The sequence below is a fragment of the Colossoma macropomum genome, unplaced genomic scaffold (genome assembly GCF_904425465.1).
Source record: "Colossoma macropomum unplaced genomic scaffold, Colossoma_macropomum, whole genome shotgun sequence".
Lineage (NCBI taxonomy): Eukaryota > Metazoa > Chordata > Actinopteri > Characiformes > Serrasalmidae > Colossoma > Colossoma macropomum.
This window is the reverse complement of record NW_023494801.1, coordinates 15,866,384-15,883,259: the sequence shown is the minus strand read 5'-3', so window position 1 is coordinate 15,883,259 and position 16,876 is coordinate 15,866,384. Positions and strand designations below refer to the sequence as shown.

The 16,876-nt window shown below is 36.3% G+C and overlaps 1 pseudogene; it reads right to left on the bottom strand.

Annotated features, from left to right (window-relative positions):
- Positions 1-3,776: 3,776 nt before the first annotated feature.
- Positions 3,777-16,372, bottom strand: LOC118821761 (annotated as a pseudogene).
- Positions 16,373-16,876: the final 504 nt, after the last annotated feature.

The window sequence follows — 16,876 nt, the reverse complement described above, 5'->3', positions numbered from 1 at the left end:
AAAGCATCTTAGTGTTAGAGAGAGGTAGAGAGAGTGTTCACAGTGATGCCACTATTTAAGGATCACATTTGGGCAAAGATGCTTTTGGGAAAACCAGCCCATATCGGTGTTGGAAGTTTAATTTGCACATGGAGAGAGATGACTGACTGACCCTCTCTAGAAATTTAATGGACCAGGTTTTCATTTTGTGAAGTTTTTGTAAAGTTTTACCAAACAACACAGAGGCAGAAATGTATACTGTTCATTTGTTATGGACAGCTTTTTGCGTTTCACATGCTTTACATAATTAAGTCACTTAGATTTTGCTCTTTAGTTTCATTTAGATACTAGGTGAGCATCCAAGACCAGGCATGATATTAATGTAGTCATGCCCACTGACTGAGATGTTTACTCTGGTCAGTTTGGGGCACAGTTTTTATAGAATCAAATGGTAAAACCATTAGATAGCCTTGCGCAATAAACTGAGAGCTTAAGATTTGTTCTAGATATATTTTATTTAGTTATTTTGATTTAAAAATACGTAATGCCTTGAAGGATTTTGGAGATACTGCTTTTAAAAATCAATTAATAATTTATACATATTTATACAAGTTTAACTTTGTATTCAAATAAATGGATCCTTGTCTATTGTGAATTTCTGTTGACTATTTTCATTAGTATAACTGTTATAGATAACAGTGCATGAGCATTGGTACCATCTGGAGGCTATATGGGTACACTACTACCCTAGAAAGCTCTATCTGTATCATAAGACCAAATTTTGCTCACTTTTGGAATCATTGCTTATGTTTCAAAACATACCATTCACTCCCAGCTCGTACAGTCCATGTATGAAAACGTAAGTTGCACCAACAGCCTTCTTGGAGTTCATTGTTGTTGTAATGTCACAAAAAACAATACATTTACAGTGCAGCAATATCTGGAAGTCCTAGGCAGCCAAGAAAATTGTTTAAAGTATTTTGTTTTCAGCAAAAACATTATGTAACATTCAAATAAACATAAATATATAGTAAAATGTAACATCATGTTTGTTTTTTTTTTATTTCTGTATGCATATATGTATGCAAAAGTTTGAGCACATGTGGCCAAATTACATGTTTTGTTTGTTTTTCTAAGTGAAAATAAGTATACATTCTCTACAGAGAAAACACTTCTGCACATTATATTGCACAATTACAGTTGAATTCAACATATTCGAAAATATAAAAATATAAAAACAAAACCAAAGATGTAGCCTGCACAAACATTATGGCACATTTTATATTTTACATAAATTCTTCTTTGAAAATCACTGATATGTCTGAATTGTTTCTTACTATAAGACGAAAATATGTACATGAAACCATTCACAACCCAATTTCCAAAGAAGTTGTGTAGAATGTAAATAAAAACAGAATGCAATGATGTGCAAATCATTTACACCCCATATTTAACTGAAAATAGTACAAAATAGTACAAAGATAACATATCAAATGTTGAAACTGAGAAATCTTACTGTTTTTGAAAAATATATGCCATTTTAAATGTGATACCAGCAACACGTTTAAAAAAAGTTGGGACATGGGCCCCTCTGGCGGCACTGCATTAAAAACAGACATGATTTTGTAGTGGAATTCACTGCATGGGCTCAGAAACACTTCTGAAAAACACTGTCTGTGAAAACAGTTCGTCACTGCATCCACAAATTCAAACTAAAACGCTACCATGCAAAAAAAAAAAACCCTATACAAATGGGATCCAGCAATGCCGCTGCCTGTTCTAGTTTGAGCTCATTTAAGATGGACTGAGACAAAGTGTGTCCTGTGGTCCGACAAATCAAAATTTGAAATTCTTTTTGGAAATCATGGACACTGCTTCCTCCAGTCTAAAGAGAAGAGGGAATATTCAGCTTGTTATCAGTGCACAGTCCAAAAGCCAGCATCTGTGATGGTATGGAGAGCATTAGTGAACATGGCATGGGTGACTTGCACATCTGTGAAGGCACTATTAATACTGAATGACACAAACAGGTTTTGGAGCAACATGCTGGCATCCAGACGACGTCTTTTTCAGGGAAGGCCTTGCTTATTTCAGCAATTCATTGTCAAACCACAGTCAGCATATTACAACAGCATGGCTCTGTAGTAAAAGAGTCCTGGTGCTTAACTGGCCTGCCTGTAGTCCATACCTGTCACCCACTGAAAACATTTGAGCATTATGAAATGAAAAATACGACAAAGGAGACCCCTGAACTGTTGAACAGCTGAAAACCTTTATCAGGCAAGAATGGAAAACATTTCACTTTTAAAACTACATCAATTGGTCTCCTCAGTTCCCAAATGCTTACAGAGTGTGGTTAAAAGAAGAGGTGAAGCAGCACAGTGGTAAACATGCCCCCATCCCAACTTTTTTGAAAGTTGTTGCTGGCATCAAAATCAAAATTTCTCAGTTTCAACATATAATATTTTAACTATAGGGTTTAAAACATTTGCATTCTATTTTTATTTTATTTAGCACAGTGTCCCACCTTTTTTTTGGAAATGGGGTTGTAGTAGCAGTGCCGTCCTTTGAAAAACCGTGAACACTTTCCTGCAATTCATACCTAGTTAACTAGAAACACCCTTCAAATTACACCTGAAGGCCTAATGAGGCCAACATTCAAATGGATCATTTGTGCATTACTAGGAGTTGGGAAAGATGGCATTTGGAGCAAGAGGGCTAAGATGTGTGTATATTGTCCATGTTTAAAAACCCAGCTGCAATGTACCAGAAAGAAACGTAGACACTTAACGCATTGCAATGCATCATGGTACTGAATTTGGCACAGGGACTATGGTAACAAAAGTTTTAGATCAGCTAAGGTCTCTGGGGGGCAGTTCTCTGAGGGACACAAACATTACCTGACATTCTTCAACATTCCCAGCAACTGAACCAAGAACACAAAGTATAACTGTACAGTAATAACATTGGACTGAAAAGGTAAGAAATGAAAAGCAATAGAAAAAATGCTTTTGGAGTACATCAGATTTATTATTCCTTTATATTTGATCCATATCTGTACGTTTGGGACAGACAGCATAACAGAGGAACACTTGGGCTGCCCTGCTATACAGAGCAAAAAGAAAAGGAGAAAGTACAGAAATAATGATGTTTCTTATCAATTTACCAAAAAATAAAGACATGTTCCATTTCCCAGACTGAATAAAGCTCATCTTTCTGTGTGCAAGAGAGTGTGAATTGCTGTAATAAGCAGATTGGAATGAAGGCCAGCATTAGCAGTAGTGGGATTTTCATAAGCGCTGGTTTCAGTTGGCTATGTAAGCAAGTCAGTCACCACACTGCTTACACTGGGTCTGGTCCTGGAGCTACGCCATCTCAAATAACCCTGTAACACCTTGGTCACATTTAAACCTCTGAAAACAATTCATTATTTCCCTCTAGTGGACAAAAACCTTAAATGTAAGTGCTGAATTTACCTAATCTGAAGATACATTATATCCTACATTATATTCATGTTCTTGGGGAAAGAATTTCCATCATTTATAGTAAGGCCTGTTAAGAGAGTCGAGATAAGAGTTGAGCCTCTTCAGTCAGAAGTCCATCAATAAATTCAACAGAACTATATGCCAAGCTATGTTAAATAGCATTTTCTAAGGCAATTCAGCAACAACGGTTGAAACTCCAGGGCTCGATCATTTAAAAAAATCTGTTCCTTGGTTGGAGGGACAACTAGGAGGAATATATTGGCTATCCAGAACCAGATCCAAGTGAGCGCTGTGGGATGAATCAGTAGGCAATCAGGCCTTCATAAGTGCGTTCACTACAGCTCCGGTGTTGAGGCTGCGTAGGTCACTGTATGTTTGTCCAGTACCCACGAAAACAATGGGTTGACCTTGATGTAAGTCATGGAAATTGCAGCACCAACCTACAGAGAACATACAAATAAAAGGCTTCAGTCTGTTCCTTCACTGTAAACCTATTCAAATTATAGACTGAGCAAATAAATGTGCAAACAGACAAATATATATCTAGTATGTAAAGAAAGCTCCTACCTTGTCATCAATAGTGTCAAACTTGGTGAGAACAATGCCTTAAATGAGTTTTGGGTGATCAGACATAGAGCGATCTGCCAGTGCCTGGTTAAATTTAACCTGCAGAGAAACACAGATATTACTCACTATGAAGATTTATTATTATGAACACAAGTGTGAATTTCTAAATTGTCATTTTTTTTATTTTCTGTGGAAGTTAATGTAACAATTTTATTCTGTGTCATTTTGGACTATTTCTGTTAGTCTGTTTGCCATAAAATTCTGAGACAATGTAAATGATGACAGAGATAATAACAGTGATGACTTGTCAGTATTAAAAGCACAGTAACAAACAGCCTGTTTGATCTTAAAGAGTAAAGAGAGCTTGGAAAATTGTCATGTAAAAATGAATTTCTACTGTTTCTAGCATGTAGACCCATGCACATCTTATGCGGACATCTCATAAAAAATAAAATACAAGAAAAATGTAGACCAGGGACCTTTTAAGCAGGGACTCTCAGCATCATAACGATTCAGACTCACAATTTCCTGACAATAGAGCAAACTCAAACAGCTATGACATCTGTACTCCTCTATTAACCCTGTTTTTAATGAAACATGCAGTTCAGTATTCTAGAACAGTTTTCAATTCCAGTCCTGGGCGCCCACTACCCTGCAGTTTCAACTATCAACTGACAACACCCAATCAGTTCATCAGGTAATTATCAAGCTCTTCATGAATTGGATCAGGTGTGTGTTGGTGGCACACAATATCTGAAACTGCAAAGGTCAGTGGGTTCCCAGAGAACCCACTGTCCTAGAAGACAGTACTTTCTACTGACAAAACCTACAGTATGTTCTGAAAAGCAAAAAGCAACAAATTCTTCATGGAAGGACTGCAGAGCTTACCAGCTGATCCACAGTTGCCCACCAGGGCCTCTCCTACAAACAGCACCAGGTCTGGGGTATTGACAGCTATAAGCTTAGCCAGAGCAGTCATCAGTGGGGCGTTATCCTGCATACGCCCAGCCGTGTCAACCAGAACAACATCAAAACTGTGTTTACGAGCTGAGAGAGACAAAGAGCATCATATAAATATAAAAGTGAAAAGGTACATTTTACTGCAGTTCAAAACTGAGTTAAGTTGGTAAGTGGCTCCTTGGGGTTTTGTCTGATCTGTGACAATATGTTTGAAACTAAATATTAAAAGCGTAAATGTCCAACCTGAGAACAATTAAACTGATTCTTTGGGAAATATTCAGTATATCATGAAACTTCAAACTTCACCACAAATTATTTTTAAAAATACCCTGAATACATAAATGTGACTGGAGGAAGTATGTACACTGTAGTGGAATGTTAATGATAAAACCAACACATTAAGCTAGTTTTGGGCAGTATTTGTAAAATTCAATATCATGATATTTTCACTGTCCGAAAAGTATCACATGCAGCAATCAGCACAGTGAAGCCATTCTCAATCAGCCAGTAGGAAATCTGTACAGATACCACATGTAATCACAATCTCTGTGTTCACAGAAAATTTGTTTTATCTGTAGATTCAAATTGTTCAGTTTATTAATATTCATTTACCTTAAGATTAAATTAAGAACATTTTCTGCCCAAACCACTAGTTTGTTAACCCACCACACCATCTTGAGGCCACTACACTAAAAGCAGCAAAACAAAGTTTAAGTTACTGTTTTAGCATTTATTAAAAAAGCAGATGGTTCATGATTAAAACCAAAAGGGGCATTTATTTCAGTTAAGATACTTCAAGACTTTTTAGACAGCTGGGAAAAATGTATAATATATTTATCTGTGTCAATCTCATCTGTGTCAATCTGCTCTCATCATGTAACAACTTAGGCTTCATTCAAATTATCAGGTTAGTGGCACAAATCCAATTTTTTGACTTACTGAGAACGACGAGATCAGAATTCGATATCAGGAATTCATCATATGTCTCGCAATCTGTATTTTCTTTCATTTTGTAGTCCATATTCAATACAGCCCAGTCTAGTAAAAGGCTGCAATAATTGAACCTATATGCTAAATTAACAGGGTGAGTTTTAACCTTTCATAGGCAGGTTAACTGTGATTTATTTAACAAATAAACAGAATAAATAAATAAATAAATAAATAAATAAATAAACTTAGAAGTTTCTGACCAGTTTACAACACTATTTTTTTGAGCTGAAATGAGTTACTGGAGATAGGTACAATGGATATTGATTGAGAGGCCTTTCATATTTCAGAAGTAGATTAAAGTAAGGAGCTCAGCCTGTAGGTTAAGTTTAGGGTTAAATATAGCCTCTTTAGCCTCTCACTCAATATTCATAGCACCTTTCAACTTTGTTTGTGGAAAACATGCTCTGACATGTTCTGGTGGTGTCTACTCAGACATTTCCAGGTGATAATGATACTTGCCATCATGAACAAGCCAATCTCATTTGCCTTCTCTTTAATGAATGATAAAGAGAAGAACAGCCCTGTTGAACCAGTGGTCTAACCTTAGCGAGGTTGGTGGATTTGCCGACTCCATTGACCCCACAGAAGGTAATGACAAAGGGCTTGTGCTGAGCACGTGCCTCTAGTACATCTCTCAAAATGTCTACTCGCCGCTTTGGCTGCAGGATCTGCACCAGAGATTCCTGCAGAGTCTGTTTCACTGTAGAGGCCACAGCTAAAGAGAAAGGGGCAAATGTGGAAGAAGAGAGAGAGAAAGAAAGAGAAAAACAGCAAAACAAAAACAAGGAAAATGGTTGAAAGAAAGTATAGGCAAAAATGGACCATTAGGTAACTCTGCAAATGCAAGTGAAATGGATTATGTTAGTCGTATGAAGCAGATTTGTACAGACAAATCTGAGTTCTGCAGGAGTACTCACTGGTGAAAGTGCCCATGACTTTCCCTTCCAGTTTCTTGGCCACAGAAGTGCACAGCTGAGAGGCAATGTCGGCTGCTACATTCTTAGCTTAAAAACACAATTCCAGTAAATATCTTGTACTAAAAACCTTTTAGTCATCAGAAAGCTAAGAATCATTACACAGATCGTTAACAAATACCATTTAGCAGTGTCTAAAAATGATTCCTCTTTCAACTCTCGCCAACTACTAAAAGCCAGTCCGAGATTTACTCTTGTCTGATCTCTTGCTTGATCACTCTCTCTTTTTCTCATCCTCACTTCCTCTTACAACGTCTTCTTCTTTGGTCTCTTCACAGCCTCTGCTATGATGTCCAAACTAGAATTCCAAGCTTCTACTTATAGCTAGCTGAGGGTATAGTTGTTAATGTGTGATGTGGTGCTATAAAGCGTTATGCAGTTCTCGCGAGAGGTTTCTTGCTTCTCCAAAGTGCTATAGCAGGCGTTCCAGCCTGGAGTGGCATTGACAGAGGCCATTCTCTCTACTGTGAGTCAGTGTCCCATCACAATGATTTTGAAGCTATTGTTTTAAGGTAAAATTGTGACATGGTGTTGCTTTAAGATGCTCTTAGTACAAAACAACGCTAACGGGAAACTGAAACCAAGACACATATTTGTATGAATATGAAAACTGGTAGTGTTAGGGTTTCTCCTGTACACACTTGAGGTTATTACATTTGAAAGTAGACTCCACACCCAGTTAACCAATATGATTATTTGAAATATTAGAAGAAGCATTCAAACTGATACTCACTCCACTATCTTATTATGATAATTTTGCTAGAAGTGTTTTTGGCCCATCATTACTAACATACAACACTGCTGACAGTAACTGTTAAGAGACTACAAAGAAAACTGCAGAATCATGCTCTCTCTCATTTCACATCTCTTTCAATGCACAACTGAGTATGTCACAGTTCAGAAAGTCATATGCTATGTAGCGAAGAGGAGTTGGTGTACCAATGAGGTGATCCTTCATCTTCTCTAGGACTGGCTCCATATCCTGCTGAGTTAGAGTCTTAAAGCCAACTAGCCCTTTCAGCATTCCAAACATGCCGCCAAAAAGCTTTCAGCTTCTGTGGAAGCATAATACACACGTTAAAACCTTTGCTCTTGTCAAGCTCCAACAGATGTAGCAAGCATACATTCCACAGCTATTCTAACTGGGGTTACAACAAATCAACATCAAAACAAAAAGGTGCCCTCTTTGACTTTTGCAGCAACAATTATACAACAACAGTTCTGACTAGGGCCCAACTGAAAACAATAAAATGACTAAAACTTAATGTTTTCTTTCTTTTTGTTGCTGTGAAATCAGTAAAAGATGAACTGATTTCCAAAAGACATAACATTAAAGATGAAACCTTCTTTTGCATTGTATGCAAGATTAGTGAATTATTTTTGTTTTATACAATTTAAGAGTGAAAAAAAGAAAAGGAGCACCATGCAGAAGTTTGGGCACCCCAAGACATTTCTCAGATAACCTTTCCCAAGTCTCAAACTTATTACGGGTATGCCTTGCTCACAATCCTTGTTAGGAAAGGCAAAGTGATGCAAATTTCAAAGCTTTATAAATATTCTAATTCCTCAAACCTTGTCCCAACAATCAGCAGCCACGGGCTCCTCTAAGCAGATGCCTAGCACTCTGAAAATTTAAATAATTCATGCCCACAAAGCAAGAGAAAGCTATAAGATAGCAAAGCATGTTTTTAGGTAGCCATTTCCTTAGATCATAATATAATTAAGAAATGTCAGTGAACAGGAACAGTGAAGGTCAAGCTGAGCTCTAGAAGACAAAGAAAATTTAGCAGACTGGAGTGGTGGTGCATTGTGCTCTACAGCAACACCTGCGCAAATATGACCTTCTTGGAAGAGTCATCAAAATAAAACCTTTCCAGTGTCCTCACCACAAAATTCAGCATCAGAAGTTTACAAAGGAACATCTAAGCCTGATGCATTTTGTAAACAAGTCCTGTGGACTGTTGAAGCTAAAACAGAACTTTTTGGCTGAAATGAGCAAAAGTATGTTTGGAGAAAAAAAGGCTTCAGAATTTAATGAAAAAACCACCTCTCCTGTTAAGCATGGCGGTGGATCGATTATGCTTTGGGCTTATGTTCTAGCCAGTGGCATGGGGAACATTTTGCTGGTAGAGGGAAGAATTGATTCAATTAAATACCAGCAAATTCTGGAAGCAAACATCACACTATCTGTAAAAAAAACTGAAGATAAAAAGAGGATGACTTCTACAACATGATCCTAAACACCCTAAAATCCACAGTGGACTACCTCAAGAGAAGCAAGCTAAAGGTTTTGCCATGGCCCTCGCAGTCCCTCCAACCTAAATATCATCAAAAATCTGTGGATAGACCTCAAAAGAGCAGTGCCTGCAAGATGCATGCAAGTCCTGGTCTTTGATTAGGTGTTCTCTGGCAAACTATAGTCTTGCCCTGATGTTCTTTTTTTTTGTTTTTTTTTTGACAGCAAGGGTTTCCTCCTTGTACATCTCCCATGAAAATCAAACTTGTGCAGTCTCAATCTAAAGGTAGACGCATGTACTTTGACAGCAACTGTGTCAAGAGCTACCTGTAGGTCCTATGATAACATCTTAGGATTGTTGGAGACTTCTTTACGCATCTTGTGGTCTGCTATTGGGCTGAACTTGCTAGGACAACTTTACCTGGCCATGTTGGCAGATGATAATTGTTCTCCTCTTGTAAGTTATTTTCCAGACAGTGGAATGGCTGATTTCTAATTGTTTTGAGATCTTTTTAAATCCCTTTCCAGACTCATATGCATCTACAACCTTCTTTCTGAAGGCCTCAAAGAGCTCTTTGGATCTCCCCATGGTGATAACATTCACTTAACAATCAAGACCAAACCCAACTAAATGTCTGAGCCAGCTCCTCCAAAATCCTCTCCAATGATGTTCTAAACATTTGCAGCTGATGAGGTGCACTTGATTTTAATTTTAGGCATTTAAACAGTAATAAATGTGGGGGTGTCCTAAATTTTTCCTCAAAAGAAAAATGCTATTAATAATTTCTATTAATTACATTTTACTAGTTATTTTTAAAAGACATTTCATTCAGTTTTATTTTAGTTTTACTACCTCCATCTCTCAGTATTGTTAAAATAAAGATCAAATGTCCTTATATTTAAATATGTTAAAACACACAAAGGTTTTCATCAGGTGTTCTGTTTTGTTTTGTTTTTTTTTCATCAAATCACTGTATTCTTGTTTAAAATATTAAAGAAATGTGTCAACTTCATGCCTTTTTGAAATTAGGAAATCTTTTACTCGCTTAGCGATTCACAGTAACAGAAATTTTGACCAGTGGTGCCCAAACTTTTGTATGCCACTGTGCCAAGTATTTATAAGGCAGTTATTAAAATATATACTTTGCAAAATATATTTTTTTTTTATCTTATTACCACAAGACACTGACAGCTGTTGAGGTTTTCTTTTTACTTAAAAATGTGTTGTTCTGGTTAATATCCTTTCAGGGAAATCATTAAAGTAAATATGTATTTATATATTTAAAACATATTTATATATTATTATTATTATTATTATTATTATTATTATTATTATTATTATTATTATTATTATTATTATCATTATTATATTAAAAATATATAAATAAAAAAGTGAAAAAATGATAAATATTGTTCAATAAAAATTCCTATCTAGACATGCTGCAGTCATGAGAATTAGAGTAAAATTTTTTAAATGGAACCCTACTGCTCACTATGAAACACTCTTTGCATCACTATATAACAATGATACAGGCTAAACTGGTGAATCTGAACACAAAATGTCTTTCATGTGATACCTGAAATGGGAAACAGTACATTTTCTGACATGAATGATATTATCTCACATCTCTCACATACACACAGTTAGTTTTCCTTATTATTTTTTCTTACGAGACAAGGCATCCAGACCCAATGACTGCCTGATTATTTAACCCCAGATTTTTAGCCCCTTAAAACGGGAAAAAGCCACAAAATGTTCATATCATGGTCAGGCTCTAGAACGCCTAAAGCAATGTATCTGTGGGATTATATCTGATGAAAGCATGTTTTTTCTTTTCATTATGTTGACCAGTACTTGCTAAGTAACACATACCAGTTCTGGGGGAACTATGTCTTTGGCAGAAGAAATTGTCAATATTCAAAACATATATTTGAAACAGCAAGGCTAGTTTGATTTACTTTTTCTTAAGTTGAGGTTATGTGTTATTGCAAAAAATATCCAGGCTGTAATGATCTACTGCAACCAAATAATAGACATGATGTTATTCGCAGTGACACACTCCTTCTTATGTTCTGTTGGTTAAATACATCTAAAGGGAGGACACTCAGTAAGTCTCCATTAACATATTCATTAAAAAAAGAAAATAAAAATACACAGTAGCTTTAAAAGTCAATAAGGCTTTAAGTATTGAATATTTTTCAAATCTGTCCCAAACTAGACGTTTTCCAACTAGGTCTCACCCTATCCTGCTGATATTAATAACCGCTACTCACTCCTCTCCTTTTTCCTCCCCTTACTTATCCACTTCCTCTGAGGAGTCATAATCCATATCACGCATGTCACCTTTCATAGAGTCCACCTGGGTTTGCCAGAAAAGAACATGATCTCTGAATTAAATAGTGTACTCTGAGCACTGATCTGCCTTCTTTTGGGTTAAGTCTGAAATCAGTTGCATAACATGACATATTCACATTCAAAACCTGAGAAGCAAATCAGGTCTTTCTAGTACCCCAAATAAGTAAGCAAAAAAGAGTTCTTTTTGTTTCCTTGATAAAACTTTATACAAACAGGTTCAGCTGGAGCCTTGGTATCTTGGCCCTGGTTGCTATGGGAACCAGTGCTATTGGTTTTACTGTAGTCTAGATCCTCGGTGTTGAAACCATGATCCCTGGTGCTGGAGCCTGGTTTTATCTTCTTTCCCTTCTGTCTGTCAACATTGACACAGTAAAACTGTCTAAATTTCTTTACACCATGTAAAGAATGCTTTACATCCTTTATTTATGTTTGAACATTTACTTCTAGAGAATCTGGCCATGTTAAGAGACTTTTTAAGAAAAGGTTCACAATGTGCAGTCATGCATGTCCCATATAATTTTAAAATATGCACTTAGTCTTTTCTGCTTGTGACAGGCCCTGGTTTCCATTCTTCACTTCTTTATTAGAACAGAACAACCCACTCAAGTGTGTCTTTATGCACAACATGCTCTACTGCTTGTTTCTCACAAACAAGGCCTACTTCCTCACTTTTCCTTCTTGTGTTATGGTATTATGGTTAAGCTCTCCAACCCCTCACTGTTCATTAGAACTACTCTAGCATGTCCATAGCTGGGCCAAATACCTTGTAAGACCTCAGCATAACAAAAATAAGACTATTTCCAACACATAGTGCAAACAGTCACATTTGGCACATACAAATATGTATTTTAATCAAACCAATTAGTTACAAAACATAGACACATGCTTTGAGACTGCATGACCTTTAAACTGTGTTTGACTTTATGAGTTCTGCTATCTTCTAGTCGTTCATCAGTGGCCAGTTGTGACTACAAGACTGCGGTTGGCTGGATATTTTTATTTAGATAGCGGGAGCATATTTAGTAACTGATTTTGGTAGCATGTCTTTTGCGGTGAGTGGCAGAAAAAAGGCTCTGAAAACTGAAAACTGGCTTATTTTAGCTGATCCATTAAAATATGCAGAGGTCAGATCTCTAAGAGTGAAATTTTCAATATCTGTTATATCTGTTTTGAGACTCTATAAGACCTTTTAAGGATCTGTAAGAACCCTGTTATAGCCAGTGGAGTTCTGATGAGACCTATAATGACAACTGGTAGAAAATAACACCAGGATTGTTGGCTAGTTCATTAGCTGTATCAGCAAAAACTGTAAACTGCAAAGACAAATAGGATATCAGTTATTAAGTAACTCCAAGACTGTTTTGACAGATACCTTATTGTCACTGAGCTCACAGATAATATAAAATCACAAAAAAGTTCTGCAAAGGGAGTTACTTTCCTACTAAACCCAATTTGTGGACAAGATGGTACCATGGTTTTCTGAGGAGACAAATTGGAATACAAACAGAAACCAACATAACTATGCAAGAGGATCAGCCCAGAAGAAATATAAAGGCAACGCAAACAAATTTGCAAATAAGGACTGCTTCTATACTTAGAAGGCCTTTCATCAGAAAATCTTAGACTATGTGTTTGAGAAAAATGTTTCTATGACAAAATTGGCCAGTTTTACTCTGATGTATACTATAATACTGTATATGGCACCATTTGTGGTTTATTTTTTAAATACTAGTCAGACTTAAAAGTAAGCATTATGCTCAACGCAAATAATAATGATATTTATATCATGATACGATTTCTGTCACTCAGATGGAGAAACCAGGTCCAATAAACAGTGGATGGAACCATGGATAACTCATAGTAACTTACTTTAGAAATGATTAGAGTGAAATCTTGCACTGTTTACACAAAGTTCTAAAAAGTGCACTTTGTTTCAGTTATTTTATGTTTGCATTACATTTATATCATGAATACTGAGAGTTTAACCTTACTTATTGTCATTTTGGAAGGGTATAAATACTGTTGGAATAATATAAATATTTCACAGAAAAAAGACAAAACACAAAGAAACAAGAAAACAAACAAAAAAAACCTGTTTGTTTATTATTCTTGCCAGTCTGCTTCTTGCTGTTATCTCCTTCTTCAGTTTTAATCATAGGCTTCACAGTTCCCTTAGACTCCTTTTCTGCCTCTCTACACGCACACACACACACACACACTGATATACACAAATTATAGCATTAAGCACAAATTATAACAATAAACATATCATTTTTTTCTTAGGCATCTTGACATTTTGGGAAAGCATTTCCCCCAGTTCAAATAAAATTAATCAACATAATCAAATTTAACTTCCTGTGGCCATATTACAGAAACTTTCTTTCATCAGTCCTAAGTTAAAGATCGACTAGTTCCAGCTATTTCACAAATTTACACTACAGAGGCAAATCCTATCTTAATATAGGAATTATATCTTTTATTATAATATCTTATATGAAGTTAGGAAATCCTATATTATTCAATTAATGTAAATACTCAATTATATCATGTCTGTTACTAAGCAGCCGATGATATGCACACAGCTGAGAAGACACATGATTGAAATAACAGAAATGTAAGTCTGCTGGACAGGTGTTCTTTTTTTAAGAAGAATGAACTGGAGGTTTAGTAACCTCGGTCAGAAAAGCTAATAATTCTGCAACTGTGGCTGCCCTCTGCTGTTAGCACCACTCTCCAGTTTCAGTTTCCATTTATCAAGGCCAAACTCTAGTAGCATGTTATCCCTGTGCACCACGCTATTTCTCCTAATACACAATCATATGTTCAACTCAGTCTATTCATTATTTTCCACCACTGCTGCAATATTTCATGTGTCAAGTTGTAATCAATATAAGTTTTGCAATATGAAAAACAAGAATACGCAAATTAATGCTAATGATCTTGTTATGGTACTTGTCACTGTGTTGTAAACATGGTAACACTGCATTTTCAATAGAACAGCAAATTGTAAAAATGGAAGCTTAAAGCAGATGTTAGTTAGAAGATAGGAGATTTCGTAAAGTTAGGATACTTCTATAATACTGGCATTAGGATAAGATAATGAACTTGGGAAATGTACTTCTGTAATAGCTAATGTCCTAAATTCAGTTTTAACTTAAGTGGTCATGGTGACTAAATACAACCCCGTTTTCAAAAAAGTTGGAAACTGTGCAAAATGTAAATAAAAACAGAATGCAATGATGTCCAAATTATTTAAACCCTATATTTAATTGATAATAGTACCAAAACAACATATCAACTAAGAAATTTTATTGTTTCTCAAAAAATATATGCCCTTTTTGAATATGATGCCAGCCACACGGTTCAAAAAAGGTCAGGGGCATGTCTTCGACTGTGCTGCATCACCTTTTTAACAGCACTCTGTAAGCTTCTAAGAACTGAAAAGACCAATTGCTGTAGTTTGGAAGGTGAAATTGTGTCCCATTCATTGATACAGGATTTAAGCTGTTCAACAGTTCGGAGCCAAATGCTTTCAATGAGTGACAGATGCGGACTGAAAGCAGGCCAGTTTAGTGCCTTTTACTAAGGAGCCATGCTTTTGTAATATGTGCAGAATGTGGCTTGGTATTGTTTTGCTAAAATAAACAGGACCATTCCTGAAAAAGATGTTGTCTGGATGGCAGCATAGGTTGCTCCAATACCTACATATATTGTCCAGCATTAATGTTGCCTTCACAGATGTGCAAGTCACTCATGCCATGTGCACTAATCCACCCCCATATCATCACAGGTGCCGGCTTTTAAACTGTGCATTGATAACAAGCTGGATGGCTTGCAAGATTTAAAAAAAAGTCAAATTTGAAATCATCGGATCACAGGACACTTTTCCACTTCACCTGAGTCCAAATTAATTGAGCTCGGGCCCAGAGAAGGTGGTGGCATTTCTGGATCCTGTTAACATATGGTTTCTTCTTTGCATGGTCCAGTTTTAACTTGCATTTGTGGATGCAGCGGCAAACTGTGTTCACAGACAGTGGTTTTCAAAAGTGTTCCTGAGCCCATGCAGTGTCCACTACAGAATCATGTCTGTTTTTAGTGCTGTGCTGCCTGAGGGCCCGCAGATCACAGCAATCCAATACTGGTTTTGCCCATATAATTTTCAAAAACAATAAAATTTCCCAGTTTCAACATTTGATACGTTGTCTTTGTACTACTATCAATAAAATATAGCATTTAAATGATTTGCACATCATTGCATTTTGTTTTTATTTACATTTTGCACAAACATTTGGAACAGGGTGGTAGATAAGATTTCAGAATTAGGATGTTTCTGTAATACAGCCCCTGAAGTACCAGCTGAATTATATCAATGGTGGTGACCAGCCTGCTTGCTTTCTAATCCTCAGAAGAGTCTTACCGAAGAAGTCTGTTGAAGTCATCCTCAAACTCAGAACAATTTATCAAAAACTTCAGAGCACCCTTCTATTCCAACTCATTTTTATAGCGATTTCTGAAGTGAAGCTGAACATCATCTATGAACTTGTCCACGTATTTGAGTGACAGGAATTTTTGAAATCCCACCTAAATTAGGAGAACCACAAGACATATGGTGGGAGACTCTTAAGCAATGGATACAATTGCGGACAGAAATGGCTTTCAGATTACTGTAATGCTGTAAATTCTTTTCTAGCAAAACACTTAGCACAAACACAAGCTCAAACTCGTTGTCCAGCTTGTACTTAAGACTCAGAGCATTATGAGTGAAGGAACTGTTTCCAGCATGCTCCTGCAAGTGAAAACATTTAACTGTACATTGCAGGACCATCACATCCTGAACTTGGACATAAGATAACAAACAGTGCTGAATCTGAAACATTCAAGTCACTATGGAACAAGAGACTACAAGTGCACTCAATCAGCTACACACACACACACACACACACACACACACACACACGCACACAAAATTTCCATTTTTGTAGTGGGAAAATTATTTTAACCAATTCCTTAAATTGTGAAAACATAAAAGTATAAAAGATTTGTTAGTCTTGATGTATAACTTTTGTGTTGATTTTTGTCCCTATTTAAATTAGGGATGGATAATAGTATTGTAATTATATCAGTGTCAGCAGATAATTGCGTTCAAAAAATTATTGGGATTTAACAGATCTTAAGATCTGGCCGATATTTCAAACTGATGTTTCATGATGTATTTATTGTACTCCAGAAGAGCAGAACATGCTGGGTCACTGTGCCAAAATATCTGCATTTTATTCATTTTACTTCATTTTTTTTAAAGTAAATGCTCTGTTTCTCTGTAATGCTGTTC